The following is a 10,264-nucleotide window of genomic DNA, read 5'->3' on the forward strand; positions in this document are numbered from 1 at the left end:
ACTCCATTGGTTACCACACTCCATTCTGAGGTTTCTCCTCTTATCAGTACTTTCTGTTTTCTACATGTTAACCACTCCCTAATCCATGTACATGTGTTTCCTTGAATCCTAACTGCGTTCAGTTTGAGAATTAATCTTTTGTGTGGGACTTTGTCAAAAGCTTTCTGGAAATCTAAATAAACCATGTCATATGCTTTGCAAATATCCATTATTGATGTTGCATCCTCAAAAAAATCAAGCAGGTTAGTTAGACACGATCTCCCTTTCCTAAAACCATGTTGACTGTCTCCCAGGACCCTGTTACCATATAGGTAATTTTCCATTTTGGATCTTATTATAGTTTCCATAAGTTTGCATATAATAGAAGTCAGGCTTATTGGTCTGTAGTTACCTGGTTCAGTTTTGTTTCCCTTTTTGTGGATCGGTATTACATTTGCAATTTTCCAGTCTGTCGGTACCACCCCTGTGTCAAGAGACTGCTGCATGATCTTGGTTAGCGGTTTGTAAATTACTTCTTTCATTTCTTTGAGTACTACTGGGAGGATCTCATCCGGCCCAGGGGATTTCTTTATTTTAAGAGCTCCTAGTCCCTTTAACACTTCTGCCTCAGTTATGCTAAAGTTATTTAAAACTGGATAGGAACTGGATGACGTGGGGCATGTTGTCCGTATCCTCCTTTGTAAAAACTTGTGAAAAGTAATCATTTAATATATTTGCTATTTTTTTCTTCATCTACGATTTTGCCATTTGTATCTCTTAGGCATTTAACCTCCTCTTTGAATGTTCTCTTGCTGTTGTAATATTGGAAAAACATTTTGGAATTGATTTTAGCCCCCTTAGCAATGTTCATTTTTATTTCTCTCTTGGCCTTTCTAACTTCCTTTTGACTTGTGTTTGCAGTTTGGTGTACTCTTTCTGTGTATTTTCTTTTTGGTCCCTTTTTAACGCTATGTAAAGTGCTTTTTTTCGCTGAATATTTTTTTAAATTGATCTATTAAACCATTTTGGCAATTTAGTTTTACATTTAGATTTGTCTACTTTAGGGATGTAATTGTTTTGCGCCTCTAGTACTACATTTTTGAAGAACAGCCATCCTTTTTCTGTGGATGTTTTCTCTATTTTACTCCAATCTACTTCTGTTAGTGTTTCATACCTTCAAAGTTTGCTTTTCTAAAATTGTAAACCTTAGCTTTAGTCATTACTTTTGGGGTTTTAAAAAGCACTTCAAATGAGACTATGTTGTGGTCTGAGTTTGCTAGTGGTTCTCTGACCTCTGTTTTAGTTATTCTGTCTTCGTTATTTGAAAAGACTAAATCAAGGCATGCCTCCCCTCTAGTCGGTTCCTTGACAAATTGTGTTAGGTAGCAGTCATTTGTCATTTCCACCATTTCTATTTCATCAGTCGTGCTCCCCACCGGATTTTCCCATTTTATCTGGGGGAAGTTGAAATCCCCCATTAGTATGGCTTCTCCTTTGCTACATGCATTTCTAATGTCATTGTATAACAGATTATTGTACTCACCGTCTGAATCTGGCGGTCTATAGCATGCTCCTATTATTATGCCCTTTGAATTTGTGTCCGTTATTCTGACCCATATTGATTCGGCTTTGTTTTCTTTGTCCAGGTTTAACACGTGGGATTCAAGACTGTTTCTTATCTATAGCGCTACCACTCCACCTCTGTCCTGCCTGTCTTTCCTATACAGTGTATACCCTCAAATATTATATTCGTCCCCATCACTCTCAGACAACCAAGTTTCTGTAACACCTATCACATCATAGTTACTTGTTAGTGCAGTAGCTTCAAGTTCTAAAATTGTGTCTGATACTTCTAGCATTTAGATAAATACATTTAATGGATGTCTTACCTGAGTTGTCCTTGTTTCGATGCAGATGAGATCCCTTCTGTTTTTATGTTGATTTCTCCCCCCTTCCTTTCTAGTTTAAATGCTTCTGAACCTGCTTGAGGATTTTTTCTCCAAGTAGACTGGTTCCCTTTTTATTTAAGTGCAGTCCGTCTCGTCTATACAGATAGTCCTCATTGTAGAATGTGGTGCAATGATCAAGATAGGTGAAGCCTTCCTGTGTGCACCATGTCTTGATTGATGTTTACTTTGCAGATGAATGAACTCATTACATTTACAAATCAGAGTGTGCTACCACAGTAGACTTTGTCATGGCGCAACTTATATAACAAAAAAAAGTCATTCAGAAAAAAAAAAACAGACAGTATCCAAAGACTTTTTAAAAAATGTTACTTCAGAAATATACAGCTATGTCGGATCAGCTGGCCTTTATAGACACCTATATAGTATTTCCTTGTGATACAATACTGTCTGTATTTAATAAAACAGTGGCGTTTTCAGCTCATTAATTTGAAAACTCGGCGCCTAGCTTTGGAGCCAGTTGTGTCTTTGAATGGTCCTGTATGTATATGTGCAGGATATATTGTGCAATCTTGTCTACTGTCATATCTGTACATACTGTGATGACGTCAATGATAGCAGCTTGTCGGGGTTAATGCCATTACCAATGATGACTGTCCATCATTCTGCATTCTTGCTTGGCTGTTGTGTGTAGTTGCTATATTGGTAGTGAATGTGCAGATGGTTTTGCGAGGCACAAATTTAGCAACGGGGTTGCGTGAGGATCGAAGATCGGGCCCTATGGCATTTAGACTGTGAGAAGTTGCTAAATCTAATATGTGTCCATGATTATGAGTACGACCTGTAAAGAGTTAAGTAAATAAAAAGAAAATGTATTGAGTACCCAACAGAAGAATTATATCATAGTTGGAAGATAGAACATTAATCATAACTCAGATAAAAATGAATTATGTGGCTTTGGTGCACGATATACAATATCAATGTACACAGATACTTAATTATGTAAAATTAATCATCATAATTCAAACTGTGAATAATCATCCACAGTTCCTTGTTTAATATTAAGATCAGAGTTATACATTGTAGCAAGTACCTCACTGGTAGAAGCCTTCTGGATAAAGAAGTAGTCTAAAGGGGAAGCCTCAGTCAATGAGACATTATCATCTTATCAAACCAAGCCAGGTTTCAGTGAGAGCCAACATATGAAGTTAATATTAAGACTTTTGACCTACAATAAAATCATGAATTAAAGATGATTTATTGGACAGTGATCTAAGATTAAATAATGTCAAATGAATAATTGGGATATTTATAAGGTTATTATAACAAACTCCACAGGGTCTATTAAAAGGTAATACTGTGATATGAGAAGCCGACACAACTTCAATGGGGTAAGCCTTTTTTTTTTTTTAGGTTTAATTAATTGTGATTCTCTTTCGCTGAATAATGTTTCTCACTAGTACCTGAGCTTGTGCTGAGTGTTTTAAGTGCTTTAGTTTGTTTCAAGTACCCCGGGTTCCCCATTATGGTAGTATTATCAGCTTTATTGTACTCAACACAAGGACCAGGGGTCACAAATGGAGATTAGACAAAGGGGCACTTAGAACAGAAAAGAGGAGGCACATTTTTACACAGAGAATTGTGAGGGTCTGGAACCAACTCTCCAGTAATGTTGTTGAAGCTGACACCCTGGGATCCTTCAAGAAGCTGCTTGATGAGATTTTGGAATCAATAAGCGACTAACAACCAAACGAGCAAGATGGGCCAAAAGGCCTCCTCTCATTTGTAAACTTTCTTATGTACTTTACCCGTTATTTAGTTTTTGCGTACATTTTCAGAACAATAAACTTCAATTTGTTAAAATGTTAAGAGGAAATATAGTAAACACAAGTGTACACAGGAATGGTTGTTATTTTCACAAATTGTGTAGCTGCCTGGTTTGAATTCTCTACTGCTTTTAAATAATTGTCATAGTATAAATGTATTCATTTGTGTGGTACTGTTGGAAGTGGTGGAATGAACTGTTATTTTTCTAGATCTATATGGATGTGCACAAAAATCGAACTGACATGAAATCAATTAACACAGTAATGATTTAAACAAATGTTTGTAATTGTTTTACTATTAATTGAAATAGACTGTGGTTTAATGAGTCACACAAATAGAATCAGTTCATTTAAGGTGGAGATGCACTTTATACTTGTACAATACTCAATACTTTTGTTTATTTCTGATGACAGAATGATGACAGATATACTTGAAGACTAATATTTTTCTGTTTTTTTGGTATAACTGAGCACATGAATCCTTGTATCCTAATTGAAAAAGAGCTGCATCACCTTGTTGCAAGTCAGCATGTTGTTACTGACTGTTTATTTGTGCTGATAGCACGATCGTTTGCCAGGTCTTTCCATATACAAGGCTTCACACAATCTGAACGCCTTGCAGACATGTCAAGCGAGTGCAGTCCCAGTTTCCCATGGTTGACATGGTTTTGGCAGGTGTTTCTTTGTTTCCAATCCCTGTAGACTAGCCAGTTTTACCACAGGGAAAATTGAGGCACAGGGAGATTAAGTGAATTAACTCTAAGGTCAACCAGCAACTGACCTGAGACCTAGGGTGTTGAAGAGCCCCATTTATAAATATTGATTTATTTATACTTACTTTCTCTTAGGATAAGTTACACACTATTGAAAGCTTTATTCGTCAACCTAAATCAGGTGCACCTTAACACCTGAACCGCTGCGGTTATACTCAAATCTAAAACCGCCGCCAGCAGTCATTATGCCGGTTACATTTTAAACAACATCAATATTAAAATTAAAAGACAAACGCCAAAACACTGTATTTAAATGAACAACATAAAAGGGTTTATTTTCTAATTGAACACATATAAAGTACTACTTCAAAAACTATAATAAAATACAAATTTCAAAAGAGACTAGTATGTAATAAACAGGAATATGTACATAAACAACTGTAAAAACAAAATATTTTTTTTTAATTTAAAAACGAACATAACATATGTTTTCACTGGCATGTGTCATTCAGTGCAGCACAGAATCCAGGTTGAGCTCCAGCAGTCTGCTGCTTTACAGTTTTCTGATCGAAATGTTTCTGCCGAAGTGCCGCGGCCAGCTTCAAGATGAAATCTCTCTTACTAATATTTTCCCTTGTGCATTCCTTGTATAAAATAAAGGAATTGATGGCTGCCATATCCAGGAGAGATAACAGCAGGTTTGTGTTTATTTAAAAACATGTATTGTAAAAGGCAGTCAAAATTACTGTCTTGGCAGTTTTAGGTGGGCAGGATTATTACTTTCTTAGTATTGCCATCCAGCCTTTGAAATGGCATTGAGTATTTACTACATGTATTTAAGAAAAGTCATAAATGGACAACCGCATAACTTTCAGATACGCAGAGTAATTTAAATCTGAAAATCTCAAAAACAATCAAAATGACTCCCGTGGCGGTTCTAGTGTTAATGCGTAAGGTGCCTTAACACACATGCCTTAAAAATAAGGTGTTGGGCTAATTAACATCTGCAGAGTATGCCTAATGCATTGCAATGTATTAAAATGATGTGGAAAGATAACACTAATGAGAGGAATGGTATGCAAATGGTATTCACTAAACCGTGCTAACCATAAGGTGTACTTTAATCCCGTGCTTAGTAGCATGGATGGAAAGCAGATGTTATGAGCTGAGATCTGTCGTATAAATTTACAGTATAATTGTAAATCTCGAAAAACTACTCACTTCTAAATCTTTTGTAGTCATTTTTGTATTACTTTAGTATAAATACATGTTAATTTGGATTCATATGTTGTTTTTTTCTGAATTTATGTGAACGAAAAAGACACAAATTCGCCCGTTTTCTCATTGGAAATAGTGATATTTTGAAATTTACCTGTCCTGATCATTAAAGCAAAGTTTGTGGGGAATAATAGCCATTTTCTATACTTTTGTGGCATAAGCAATTAAGAAATAACACTTACTACCCAGGAACAAAAAATGTGTTACATAGTGTAATCAGCAAACCGAAAGTCGAAAGGAAAAATACAAAGTAATAAAACTACAAAATAAAGGTGCTGCACTCAGCAGCGTTACCCCAGCCATCGCTATCTGCACGACCCAGGTCTCCGTCTTACGTTCACCCGTTTCCTCAACCTGCACGTACTGTTCAGGGTTCTGCCAAAGTTGTTCCCTGCTCCTAAAAGTTCCTTTTTTTTTTCTTTTTAATTATATATTTTGCTCGTTCTTCTCTGACAGTGCTTTGTCCGGCAGCATAGCTTCCACCAGCTGGCTCATTTTGTCTTTGACTGGTTGAGGGAAACAGCAAAGCGCTATTTTATAGGGTCCCCAGGCCTGCCTCTGAGCCACTCAGAGAGCCAACACGTCCTATTCCCCACCTCTAGTGTCACTGCAATGACTGACAGGCAGATCTACGAGGCCGCTGCCCCCCTTCCTGCAGTACCACATATACGCCAAACAGTCAGCACAGACCTCCCCTGCTACAAAGGTGCATTCACGTTAGTAAATACCAGCTTACTTGTAGAAATAAGGGAGTTAAATGGGGCTCCTGAGTGCACATCCAGTAAAGGCACTCTGCATGGAGTACAAGCTACACCCTATAGCCTGGAGGTCGCTGGTTCAAGTACAGGCTATTCCACTGTCGACCATGGATGGGAGCTCCCAGCAGGTAGTGCACAATTGACCAAGCACCGCCCGGGTGGGGATGGTCTAGGTCAGCCAGGGTGTCCTTGGCTCACCGTGCACCAGCGACCCCTGTAGACTGTCTGGGCAACTGCGGGCCTCCCTATAAGCTACCCAGAGCTGCATGGCCCTCCGATGCTGTAGCTCCATATGGTTCCATAGAGGGACTGCAGAGTGAAAAGAAGCAGACAGCTGACAGCACATGTTTTGGAGGACACATGTGTCTGTCTTCGTCCCTCCTGAGTGGCAGCAGTGAGCTGGGTTGAAATAATAAAATGAATGGACATTTCAAATTGGGGAGAATAATAAAAATAATTGGCGATTCCAAATTTATAAAAAACAAAAAAAGAAATATGGGCGTTAAGGGGTGATATAACACACTCCTTATTTCTACTTATCAGTACTTAAGTATTTTATTCTACGAACTATATTAAACTGCTCTGTACATAGACTACATAGAAAGGAGCCTACCACGGTGGTAATAATGGAAATTATAGTAGCATTTATCTGACAGGTTGGGACTAAGAACACATTTGAAAGAATTATTTGATATTGGTCTGGTATGCTATATACTTTAGCATACAAGGGTCCTCATTTACGAAAGGCGAGTAAATGTAGCTGTAAAATGCACATTAATTAGTGAGCCTAACAGGCACCATAAATCTAAATTTACTGCCCCATTTGCTAACAGAGAACTCATTAATTTACATGCACACTATTTGGCTAATTTACATACCATAGCGAACACACTACATGTATAGTGAGCGATAATTTAATGTGCATGATAATGTCCAACACTAATCCGTGACCACTGTGATATAAAAGGCCGTAGCAGTCCAGGCGTATCTTTTGGTCGGTGGATTATTATGAAGGAAGTGGCTTACATTCACCAAAAATGACTGATCAACAGATGCAGGCATCAGCAGGGGACAGGCAGAGGCAACGCAAACTAAAACAACATGCAGAAGAATTGGAAATTCTAGTGGAGGAGGTGGTTTTAAATTATAATACCTAATACAGGGTACACCCCGCCCGTTTATTTTGTATTGTTATTATTATTTAAAACGTATGGTTTAGTGTGTAAAAAAACAATGATTTATTATTATTGTTAATAAGCCTGGATGGGGTTAAAATGCCCCATCCAGATAAAATCGCAAGAATGCATGGTCAACAGTGAGTGATTATTGGCAAACTGGCTGTTGACCACATGTATGAGAAACCCTGTGCCAAATGTGGTAGAGGGATAAACTAGGTAATTGATAGCGAGTTAATCCCTCAGCCACAATATAAAAACAAGCAGCTTTGGCTGAACGAGGTTGATGTGTTCAGGGCAAAGAACGGGAGAGAGGAGCTAAAATATAAAAACTGCTACCTAGCTGATCGCTGTACCAACACAGTATGTGTTTTGTTTGCTGTTTGTAGTGTCTGCCTGTTTTGGCACTGTACTATTTTGTTTTGGAAAATGTTTTGTTTTTGTTTAAGTATCTTATTGTCTTGACCCCCAGGACTTACCTGTTGTGTGTTCCATTCATTTCTGGGGCTGCCACCTCAAAGCCCTCTGTGACAGGCTGGTGAGTGGATAGGGGCCCAGAGACAGTCTGCAGTTAAAAAAATACTTTTATTATAAATAAACACAAAATAAAAGTGCACAAGGGCAAAATAAAGGGATTTAAACACAAATAAAGCAAGACAAAAAGCAAAAATAACAATTTCCAGGCTGGGCAATGCCTTCACTGGATGTAGAATTCAAAAATTACAAAAAAATTTACAACCCCCCATTCCCCCCCATTCCCCCCATTCCCCCCATTCCAAACACCAACCTGCTTCCTCAGCTCCATCCTCCTCAATGAGAAGCAGAAGCCTCCTTTTATGTCAGGTGGCTGGGCGCTGATTGATTGTTAATTAAACTAATCATCTAATCAACTAGTCAACCCCAGCCACCTGAACATAATAAACTCAGGCAGGTAGGGGAAATTAACCCCATCCCTGCCAATTTAAAAAAGGGCAGAGGTTTGCTCTGCCACACCATCCTTACCATACGGTGTGAATAAAGCTCATCTCATTAATCAAAGTGACATGCCTTAAATACATTGTCATGCATTACCATAAAAATCACATATTCATTCTGATTACCATAGTGTGACACAATAAAATCAGTGTGTGCAATAATATGCCCAACATTTCAACCAATAATTAATAAAATTGCAATACTAAATGCGAAAATTATGAATATGCTCACTAATTACAATTATGGTGCACCATAATTTTTAGTGCCCTTTAGTAAAGAGGCTCTAAATATGCACTGCATTCTAAAGCAAAGACACTTACTTAAATGTTTGTGTTTTGCTTTGTTGTGGCCTACGTGACTTGCTTTAAGGGGCCAGACATTGCATACATTTCCGGCTTAAAATTCTAGAACTCAACTGATTCTTATTATCTGACTTTAATCCCTCATCTAACTGGAACACTTTCATGATCAAGTAAACCATATGATTGAAATTCAGTTGCAGATGTTTTTCCAGTGGGTTTCCAATGGACCACCAGGAGTTTATTTGAGAGTATTAAAAGCAAAGCTGCGTTATCAGTGATACTATTTTGTAGTTCATTCTGAATGAAGTAACCAGGATGTTAATTATATATTAAAAGCAGCAGTTTGATTTGGTAGCTCATTTTAAATGAGGTCACCATGTTGTTAATTGAGTATTAAAAGCAAAGCTGCTTTACCAGTGGTTAGATTTGGTAGTTCAGTCCAGTCTACTGGAAAAGAGGAGAGCTTTAAGGGAAAAACTAGACAACAGATGAGAATATGGAAAAAGTTAATAAAATAAATAAAACTCCCAAAAATCCATTATTTAAAATAAGCATGCAGCTTTCTTACTTGCAGTGATTTTCTTTTTTCCTCCCTCCTAAATGGCACGCTGTTTGTGTGAATCCTGCGTAATCTATTTAAAAGCAAGACTCAGTAGGCATTGTCTGCCTCTGTGAGAGCATATATTAAGCAGGCAGAGCTCAAATACTCACCCAGTGTCACTATCCCCTGAGGAGCACTGAAAGGGCTTTGTGAGTCAGAAAGGGTGGGGGTGGGGTTGCACTAAAGAGAGTCGTGGTTTGTTTTTAAACTATTTCCAGAGGATGTAACTTTGTATTCCCTCTTGTGCGCAGTTCTCACATTTCTCAGGCGATTTTCAGTCTCCAGCCCAACTGATTTACAGTGTATTGGTCTGGTCTGGTCTAGGCTGTTGTGAACGAGTCCAGAAGGTTTTTAAATCAGAACAGAGTATTAAGACAACAAAGCCATTTGTTTTAGTCCGGGATTTATATACATCATAAAAAAGACACAACAAGGGCCAAATTTTAATAATTGCAAAGTAATGTCGATGCAATGCACAAGCTCCAAGCTGCTTGCTTTTTGTCAAGCAATCCCTGAAAAGAGGTAGGCAGAAAGGAACAACTGACATCCCCTTTAAGAGCATTGTTGGGAAACATATATATATATATATATATATATATATATATATATATATATATATATATATATATATATATCAGTGCTTGGAAATTCTGGCCGGTGATTGGTTAAAATCTCATCATAGGAGAAAAATAGATTTAACTATTGCCATCACATCCCTACACCACCGGGCAATAGTCTGAGTCTGTCATG

General features: G+C 37.8%; 1 long non-coding RNA gene across 1 annotated transcript; it reads right to left on the bottom strand.

The window, feature by feature from the left end:
* Window positions 1-5,869: 5,869 nt before the first annotated feature.
* On the bottom strand, window positions 5,870-9,605 carry LOC121294369. Its single transcript, XR_005946778.1, has 3 exons — window positions 9,482-9,605; window positions 8,116-8,201; window positions 5,870-6,770 (listed from the first exon to the last, which is right to left on the bottom strand). It is a non-coding gene; the product is annotated as an uncharacterized LOC121294369 (long non-coding RNA).
* Window positions 9,606-10,264: the final 659 nt, after the last annotated feature.

This window comes from Polyodon spathula, chromosome 19, assembly GCF_017654505.1.
Source record: "Polyodon spathula isolate WHYD16114869_AA chromosome 19, ASM1765450v1, whole genome shotgun sequence".
In the NCBI taxonomy this organism is placed as follows: Eukaryota; Metazoa; Chordata; class Actinopteri; order Acipenseriformes; family Polyodontidae; genus Polyodon; species Polyodon spathula.